This window comes from Chionomys nivalis, chromosome 16 (assembly GCF_950005125.1).
Source record: "Chionomys nivalis chromosome 16, mChiNiv1.1, whole genome shotgun sequence".
NCBI classification, from domain to species: Eukaryota; Metazoa; Chordata; class Mammalia; order Rodentia; family Cricetidae; genus Chionomys; species Chionomys nivalis.
In genome coordinates, this window is record NC_080101.1 from 54,991,011 (window position 1) to 54,999,538 (window position 8,528).

At 34.1% G+C, this 8,528-nt stretch overlaps 1 pseudogene; it reads left to right on the forward strand.

The window, feature by feature from the left end:
- Positions 1–665: 665 nt before the first annotated feature.
- LOC130887788 (bifunctional phosphoribosylaminoimidazole carboxylase/phosphoribosylaminoimidazole succinocarboxamide synthetase-like) lies at positions 666–8,299 on the forward strand (annotated as a pseudogene).
- The last annotated feature ends 229 nt before the right edge of the window (positions 8,300–8,528 follow it).

An 8,528-nucleotide genomic window follows, 5' to 3' on the forward strand; every position in this document is an offset into this window, starting at 1 on the left:
AAAGGAAAAGAGTAATGAAAAATAAAATACTAGATAAAATTATATATTTTTCATGTAATTTTCCTTCAATCATGATGAGAAAATTAATGAAGCAGAAGGGCCAGAATGACCAATGCTTGAAGTGATTTGGTCCTGTGGATTTGCCTAGTGTTTTCTTTCTATTTTCTGTTTAATTATTCTTACTTAAAAAAAATAACTGTGTTTGCTGCTTGCTGATCTTTTAGTTTCTAACAAAACCAAATTATTGAAAAAACTTATATTAATATCTTTTATACTAGAGATTAATTATAACAAAAAATTGAAAGCCATTTAAATTTGAGCTAAAAAGGAATATAGGGTCCTTATCTTTTGACTCTTTCTAGGCTAGCCACAGACATGCTAATTTTTTCATGTCATTAACAGTGAGCAGGCTGGAAGGATTCTGACATGTGATGTGTGCAGACTCTGCTAGGAGTCTTGATTTTTATCCACCTACCCAAGCTTATCCGTCATCTTTAATCATGCAAAAGAGAGAATTACTTAATCATTTCATTTCATTGAAAAAGAAAGAGAAAGATTTACATTAAAATGATGACATGCACGAAAAAATAAATTGAAAATGATCATGATGGGAAGGAAATGTGGAGACTGAAGCTCCATTGGTTTTGTGATGCTCATTTAACGCAATGATCGAGTCAAAACCAAGATATAAAAGCAGTGATGGTGTTAGCGGTTAGGGTATAACCACCTCATTCTCTCCATAGAAGATGCAGTCTGCATTCTCCATAAATTCTGTGAGAAGGCAAGACAAATAATTAAACATTTGATACAGGTGCCTAACTCTTTCTCATCTCACATTAGATTATATATCAATGACAATATTAATTAGAGGGATTGAATAGAACCCCAAAATGTACATTAAGATCTTTATATAAAATAGCTGTTCTAATTCCAAATGTGCAAAATCAATCAAATGCTTGAACTTTAATTGCAAAGCAAAGTTAAGCTTATATACATAATATAAACCTATTTTATTTTTATTTTAAGAATACTATGGTGTATTAGTATACTTGTATATATATATCATTTGTATTCTGGATTTTTATTGATAGTAAGGTATGTTTTTTAATGTAATAGCATCTCTCATGTGCTTATTTAAATTACATACTTGGGTTTGAAACCCAAAATAATGTTCATTTTTTCCCCAGCTTCCCTTTCTCATTCGTTTTCTTTTATTCCCATATTTCTGTGGAAAGCTAGTAATGAATCCTTCAAAAGATAAGGGATTTCTAAGTGCTCGTGGTACCCATTGACAATTGAAATATCCTCTTTTGTATCACATGAATCAATAATCAGGCCTTCTGCATTTTTCTTTCTTTCTTCAGAAATACATATTGTCTTGTGTATTTCAGTTAGCCTATTTGTTAAAACAATCTATACTTGAATGGAATTGTCTTTAAATATTCATTTGAGTTAAGTAAGCATAGCCATATACAAGAGAACAGAACAAAAATATCTTTGAGTTTTTTAAAAAGAAAATTGGTAAATGCATTTATTCTTGAACTTGTCTAGTAAATCATTGTTAAGAAGGAATTCTGTTCCAAGATGGTCCTACATATAGAATTCTCAAAAAATCTAAGATGCTTAATTATACTCCCTTCACAGTACTAATCATTTGATAAATCAGATAAAACGATTTATTCTGGATTCTGCTTGCAATATAATTGCCCCTCTTTCACAAATGCTGGGTATCTTTACATGAACAGCTGTGTAGTAAGCGGGCCACACAGTGATGTTAAACTCCAATTCTTCAGACATTTATTTAGACATTATGAGACCCTTCAAATGCTTTAAATTATATAGCAAAAGTTCAGGTGATCTAAAAATATTATTGCATCTTATATAATCATACAACCAACAAACAGTTCAATGGGATTTAATGCAAGATGAAAGATGTAATTGATAGATTTAAATAATTTTCACCTTTAAATTACAAAGATTCTACAGAGCTGAAGGGAAATTATGATTTCAAAACACATAAAAATTTGCATAAGATTAATGAGTACAAGATTGACAATACTATTCATAATTATTGGATGGAGAGTATCATGTATTTTAAAAACTCAATCATTTTTTTCATCTACTGCAGCTTTAAATTCCAAAAATATAATTACCACTTTATGCCATGGTCCTTTGGGGGAAAACTAAAGCTGATTCTGCTTTAGTTTTATTTAACTTCATTGGAGTCTTCTGTGCTAGAGATCACAAGGACTTTCCTTAGTATTTGTAGACAACCATATGAAACCATACACAATTTTTAATGAGTAGTAAAAAATCATTAGAGTACCACATTATAAAACTATAAATTTGTTAATTAAATGTACATCTTGTTCATGTATGTAAACAGGTGGCTGTAGTAGAAAAGTCAAAATAGCATTTTTCTTCAAAGAAACATTGATATTAATGTATGTGAACATGTGTGGTATCAACTTATATGAGCCTATGCTTTCAGTTGTCTTTGTATACTTATCATAAAATAGAAGAGAGAAATAAAATATGTATCATGCTGTAACGTAAGTATTCTTATGCAAATCCAAATTGAAGAACTTACAAAATTTACAGTTTTTTTCACAGCAAAAACAATTAGGTTTGTGTATTCCAATGATCTTCTGAAATGCATTAGTATATAATTTACCACAGATAAAACTATATTCTATTTATGTTAGATGATGATAAATACATATTAGTTATAATTTTCATCATACTCTACTGTAATGTAAGCTTTTAAAGACAAATTAAAATGTAAGCCTAATTATTTTATTTTCATGTTGTTTCTAGAAACATTATATATTTAAATTTTCAAATATATATTTAAAATTTATATTTAAAATTACATATTAGTCAGTAGATGAACTTCAAATAACAAACGCAATCAGAAAATAAAAGATTTGGATCAAATATTAAGGAAGTACCAACAGCTGCGATACTTTAACTTTATAGCAATAGGTGGCACTGTTACCTAAATACTCTGATTTGAATTGAAAAACTGGAAACGCGTGGTCTCTGTGTGTAATTTCATACATGTAAACAAATGACAACTTAGTTGAAAACTAAAAGTGCTGGTGATTGACTCAGTATTACATTTATACAGTCAGTAGTGTCTCAAATAGAGGAAATGTAGATTAGAATGTATGGCAATAAGTATGATTTGATTGGTACACATTTCATGAAACTCATAAACATTTTGACTTTTAGTACAAACAGCAATAATCAGTGGATTTTTTCCTGCAAAATTTTACTTTATAAATATCAAATTATATGGGGTTTTGAACTACAAAATTTTAAGGTGTTTTAGAAACCAAGCAACCAATTGCAGCACTTAGGTGGATCCATATGATGCATTTTTTTCAATGCAATATTTTTCATGGATTGTGTGTATGTGTGTGTGTGTGTGTGTGTGTGTAGGACCAATAAGAAAGTCCTCATGTAATCTACATGTTTGCTAAGTATCCAGTCTTTATTGCACATACAAGCTGACTGGAAAGAAATGATTTTCTTTGATCACTGCCAACTTGGACGTGGGTAGTATCTGAAAGAAAGAAAAATAGGCATGTGTTTACTCTGTTGATATGAATATAAGAGAGACCAATAAGGACCTCGGTAATATATACTTTAACTTCATACAAGCTAGAAAATGCGAGCTTACCCTGCGGTAACAATAGGGGCAGGGACAGACTTCATTAAATATATTCCTCTTCCACCAGACAATCTGCTACTAGGATCAGGAGATGAAGCTTAGTCCCTATAGCTTCATGCCTATGCATCCCTCCATGAGGACCAGTATAATTCAGTTTTCTCCACATCTCTAAAGCTGATTAATGACTGGTATGGCCTTATCTTAGAATTTGAGAAATGCTACATGGATATGTGATTTGGTGGTTTCTATGACTCTGCTATATTGTTCATAAATATTTTGATAGAAAACTGCAAAAACAATATAGTGACTTAAGTTAGTTTGATTATCAATATGCCAGATCCTATCTAATCAGTAAGAGATCATTGCATCACTAGATATAGTTCTGGTTCTTAACCCAGTGTGGTAAACTCTGCAGGGTGTATGATTCCAATCCCCTTCAGACTTATTTTTTTACTTGCTGTAAATACCACCTGAGATTGACACCAGCTTCCAGAAAGGTTTCTGCTCAACAGATGTTTTTGCTTACCAAATCAAGTTCCTTTCCTGGGGAGATCAGGAAACCCAGGGAATATCATGGAGGAAACTTGGCCCCAACTCGGAACAACTTGTTTCTTTTCTGTCCTGGAGCAAAGAAGAATGAGCAGTGGTGTCCATTACAATATCATTTACTATCCCCACTATTGCCTGCTCCAAGTTTGCTCCTGAGGAATCTAGTCTGTGCTCTGTACAAAGAGAGGTGACCTTGTGATAGTCCTCCGTACTCTAGTCACCAGCGAGAACCTAGATATCAACATCAACAAACATAAATTTCAAAGTGGAAATTTTACCCTAAAAATAACTTAGTGACTTTAAAAGGCAGGGAAAAGAAAGTTAGTTAGATCAAAACATTAGTGATAGTAGTTACCATTACTTTATAAGAATACTTCTGAGGGGCTGTGTAGATGGCTCAGTAGTTGAGTACTGACTGTTCTTTTAATGGTTTGGGTTGATTCATAGCACCTTCAGAGCAGCTCACAGCCATTCATCAGTTCAGGGGATCTGATAGCCTCTGGTCTATGTGGTCAACAAGCACTCATATGATGCTAGGCATACATGCAGGATATATGTGTGTGTGTGTGTGTGTGTGTGTGCAAAAATGAATTGCATGTTGTATGAGCCAGGTAATATTCAACAATTTAACGTGTTCCTATTATTATGTACCACTTATTTCAGGGGCCATGAAAGAACCCACAGTTATCTAAGATCTGGGCTCTGTTCTCAAGAAGTTCCGGGGTCATCAGAGGCCGCAGACTGCCAACAGCCTGTATTCATACTACTCAGTTTTCTCTGGAGAAAAAAAAACATAAATTTACAGAGCAAACCCTTTTCTGAAAATAAACCCTTTATGACCATATGATAAAAACCAAGGTATTTTGTATATTTTTTGAGTTTTAATATGTAAAAACATGGCTGTTTAACAAGTGACATCATATTGTATTTATCTTTTCATCACATTTAAATATACATTTTAAAGCGTTATTAAATATTTTCTTTTCAGAAGAGCTACAGCATAGCTTATTTCTTCACACAGTCTCACAGGAGTGAAGAGAAAGATGTGAACTATGACTGATTGTACCCTCACTTCATCTCCCTTCTCCCCAGAGTCAAATGAAAAGTCTGAAAATGAGGCTCAGCCCAAGATTCTCCAAAATCACTGCTAATTAATTAAAACTAAACCTAACCAAATCACCCCACTGTATAGTAATGCAGTAAACTGAGACTTAGGAACATGAAATGCTAGCATGGAAGGACAATAATAGGGTTACTCATGATATCCCATCCTACTAGCTAGTTCCCGTTTTACAAAACCCATAGGGAAAGTTTTCCATTGTTGGCCTTGCTATTTACGTGAGAGAACCAGTTGATAGATTACTTTTTGTCATGTCTTTTCTCTGGCATAAGCTAAATCACGTGACTTCATGATAATTGTTTTTAATATTGTGTGAATTAAATATATGTAGTTTACAACAAAACTCAAATTAATTCATTGAACATATTTTTATTAAGAAAGTGGTTTTAAAAGGTGAGGTAACACTGTGGTAAGCTGTAATCAAAAACTAGCAGGTACTTTTGGCATTACTGAAGTTTGTAATGAGTTGTTAAACTAAGAATCAAATGAAAAACTGTCTTACAGTTTTCTGGCTGAGCAATTGTTAGATTTGCTTCTTGTTATAAAAATGTATATGTTTTTAAGTAAGGCAATAGAATTTCAGTGTGTGACTTCCAATTCACCTTGCCACATTTTACTCTTTAATATGTTTATAATACCAAGTGCTTTGTGGATGTATCCATCCCATGGAGTTCATTTAATGCAAGTGTGATACTTGCTATAATGTACAAATCCCAATGGTTTCCCTCTAAGAGGAGATTTTAGAGCAATGAAATGAAATAACATATAAAATTGAAAATAAATATGGTCAAAAGCAAATACTCAGATTTTTCAAAGATGCAAAGTATTACCATTATTTACTGTCAGTGTGCTCTAAAAAGAATTTCTTGAACTTAAATCTCTCCACCTGACTGATAAATTCAAGTCTTCAGCAGCTCCACGACCCCAGAAACCACCAGGCTCCTCTCTACTTCAAGACCAACTTCTATAGATTCCACACAGACATAGGCACATGTGAAGTAAGACATGTGTTAATTAGTGACATTAATTATTCCATAATTTGATAGACACACTTTAAAACACCATTTTGTATCTGATAAATGGACAAATTTAGTAGTTAATTTGAAAAGCGATTTTTTTTAAAAAAGAAGAACAACCATGGTATCAATATCTTAAGAGTTACACTTTGTTGATGCCTGCAATTAATGTTTTAGACACCAGGTACAATGTTCAGTGTCATGAATATTTCTGTATACTTATGCAATCATTTTACTCCATGCTTGGAAGAAGTAACAACCCATTTCTGACAAGAAAAGTGATGCTTCCATGAACTCATTGACTGAGATGCGAAATTCTGTAGAAGGAGCTGTGGGCTGCTTCCCACCCCCAGCTCCCAGCTACCGGCTAGCTTTACCCAAAATAATTACATGGAAACTGTATTCTTTTTAAACACTGCTTGTCCCATTAGCTCTAGCCTCTTACTGGCTAATTCTCATATCTTGATTAACCCATTTCTAATAATCTGTGTAGCACTATGAGGTGGTGGCTTACTGGAAAGGATCTTAACCTGCATCCATCTTGGAGAGGAGAGCTATGGTGTCTGCCTCACTGCCTTCTTTCTCCCAGCATTCTGTTCGGTCTACTCCACCCACCTAAGGGCTGCACTATCAAAGGCCAAGGCAGTTTCTTTAATAACCAATAAAATTAACACATTGACAGAAGACCCACCTACATCAAGATTCAAATCCAGGTATTGTAGCTCTTTCCCAGGCCATCTGTGCCTCTAACCCAGCCACGATAATGTTCACAGCTGAGCACTGAGCATTGGGAGAAAACTCCATGTGGATAAGACAAAGAAGTCTATGAATTGTTAGATAGGGCAGGAAGAATCCTCTTGCTGCCTAATATGGCCAGATTATAGCAGGAAATGAAGCTAGAAAGAACTACCTGGAAGGCTAATATTTCCAGTTATCTTTCAGCTGTAACATGAAGTTGGTATCAAACTTTGATTGCACCTCATTGTGAAATGATGCCAACTGAATGGGTATGTGTGCCAAGGAATAGCAACTGCGTCTTTCCTCAAAATGAACCCTGATGTAAAAGAGGGGTATAAATTTTACTCACTGGAGGTGGAGATATTCTTTCAGAATGATGCTATTAATTATCCACAGTGCTTTGAAGAGTACCTCATTCCTGCAAAATTTTGTTTTGCTGGACATGTTATGGACATCAAGAGTCTTGTTACACAAGCAATTTTTGAAACACTGGAGAAATCCCAGCTACTCCAGAACTGTACAATGGTTGATATAAAGATTGGATTTGGTGTCAATGTAACTACCAAAAAGATTGCTCTTGCTGGTGTTATTGATAATGATTTCTGTAGACTCTGGCTGTGGGGAGATTCAAGCCAGCAGAAAGACAGTCCTACTGTGACCTTGAAAAAGTAGGTCTGGGAGGCCTTTGTGTGACTTGCAGGTGGAGTGGAGTTGCTTTGGAAGTCAATCTGTGCAGGGTTGTAGTGTTGATGAGTTCAACTTCTGACCTTGGTCACTGTGAAAAAATTAAAAAGGTTTGCAAACATTTTGGAACTCTACAACTTTGAGTAACATCTGCCCATAAAGGGCTAGATGAAACATTAAAGATTAAGCAGAATATGAAGGAAATATATTTACTGACTATATTACTGTATTACCAGTGGCAGGTAGAAGTGGTCTGATTTCCCTGGCATCTGGAAATACTGTGTGCCCATTTATCAGATGATCTCCAATCACACCAGACTGGGATGCTCAGGGTGTGTGATCATCTCTTGTATTGCATGGTTGTCTTGGCTGTCCAACTCTACTTTCTCCAGAAGGATTAGGCCAGTTTGCTTGCTGTAGAAGTGTTTGGGTTAAAACAACCATTTAACGTGGACCAAACTTTGAGCAAGCATATTGAAGGCATAGATATCCTTAATGCAAGCAAACCAAAATAAAAAAATAAATAAAAAAGAAGCAAAAATCAAAAACAAAAAATAAAACAGAAAAACAGAGAATGAATTTGTTAGAAAGTAATTTTAATTTCTAGAAGAAAAGTTACCTATTCTTAGTTTGGATGAGAAAATTCAAGCAAGATAGCATTGTATCAGTTTACTAGTGAACAAATGGTTGAGAAATTACTGATGGCTATTCATTTTTTTAGCTCTGAATAGTGATGTATGCCTGC